Raw genomic sequence first — 1,910 nt, forward strand, 5'->3', positions numbered from 1 at the left:
GTCTCCATATTTGCTCCCTTGAGTATTTTGTTGCTCCTTCTAAGAAGAACTGAATCACCCCCACTTGGTCTTCCTTTTTTATGAGCTTCATGTGCCTGTGAGTTGCATCTTGGGCATTTCAAGGTTCTGGGCTAATATCCAATAATCAGTGAGTGAATACCATGTGTGTTCTTTTGTGATTGGCTTACCTCACTCAGGATGATAATTTCTAGTTCCATCCATTTACCTAGGAACCTCTCAAATTCATTGATTTTAATAGCTGAGTAATACTCCATTGTGTAAATATACCACATTTTTTGAATCCATTCCTCAGTTGAAGGACATCTGGGTTCTTTCCAGTTCCTGGCTATTATAAATAAGGCTGCTATGAACATAGTTGAGCATATGTCCTTGTTATATGTTAGAGCATCTTCTGGGTATATGCCTAGGAGTGGTATAGCTGGATCCTCAGGTAATGCTATGTCCAATTTTCTGAGGAACTGCCAGACTGATTTCCAAAGTGGTTGCACCATCTTGCAGTCCCACCAACAATGGAGGAGTGTTCCTCTTTCTCCACACCCTCGCCAGCATCTACTATCACCTGAGTTTTTAATCTTAGCCATTCTGACTGGTGTGAGATGGAATCTCAGGGTTGTTTTGATTTGCATTTCCCTGACGACTAAGGATGCTGAACATTTCTTTAGATGCTTCTCGGCCATTCGAGTTTCTTCCGTTGAAAATTCTTTGTTAAGCTCTATACCCCATTTTTTAATAGGGTAATTTGGTTGCCTGGAGTCTAATTTCTTGAGTTCTTTGTATATATTGGATATTAGCCCTCTATCAGATGAAGGATTGGTAAAGATCTTTTCCCAATTTGTTGGTTGTCGTTTTGTCCTATTGACAGTGTCCTTTGCCTTACAGAAACTTTGCAATTTTATGAAGTCCCATTTGTCAATTCTCGATCTTAGAGCATATGCCATTGGAGTTCTGTTCAGGAACTTTTCCCCTGTGCCCAAGTATTCGAGGCTTTTCCCCACCTTCTCTTCTATTAGTTTCAGTGTATCTGGTTTTATGTGGAGGTCCTTTATCCACATAGACTTGAGCTTTGTACAAGGGGATAAGAATGGATCAATTTTCATTCTTCTACATGTTGTCTTCCAGTTGAACCAGCACCATTTGTTGAAAATGCTGTCCTTTTTCCACTGGACAGTTTTAGCTCCTTTGTCAAAGATCAAGTGACCATAGGAGTGTGGGTTCATTTCTGGGTCTTCAATTCTATTCCATTGATCTTCCTGCCTGTCTCTGTACCAATACCAGGTAGTTTTTATCACTATTGCTCTGTAGTACAGCTTGAGGTCAGGGATGGTGATTCCTCCAGAAGTTCTTTTATTGTTGAGAATAGTTTTCGCTATCCTGGGTTTTTTGTTATTCCATATGAATTTGAGAATTTCCTTTTCTAACTCTGTGAAGAATTGAGTTGGGATTTTAATGGGGATTGCATTGAATCTGTAGATTGCTTTTGGCAAGATGGCCATTTTTATTATATTAATCCTGCCAATTCATGAGCATGGGAGATTTTTCCATCTTCTGAGATCTTCGATTTCTTTCTTCAGAGACTTGAAGTCCTTGTAGGACAGGTCTTTCACTTGCTTGGTTAGATTCACACCAAGGTATTTTATATTATTTGCAACTATTGTGAAGGGTGTCATTTCCCTAATTTCTTTTTCAGTCTGTTTATCTTTCATGTAGAGGAAGGCTACTGATTTGTTTGAGTTGATTTTATAACCAGCCACTTTGCTGAAGTTGTTTATCAGGTTTAGGAGTTCTCTGGTGGAAGTTTGGGGGTCACTTAAGTATACTATCATATCATCTGCAAATAGCGATATTTTGACTTCTTCCTTTCCTATTTGTATCCCTTTGACTTCTTTTTG

Source organism: Grammomys surdaster, unplaced genomic scaffold, assembly GCF_004785775.1.
Source record: "Grammomys surdaster isolate TR1022 unplaced genomic scaffold, NIH_TR_1.0 126531, whole genome shotgun sequence".
NCBI lineage: Eukaryota > Metazoa > Chordata > Mammalia > Rodentia > Muridae > Grammomys > Grammomys surdaster.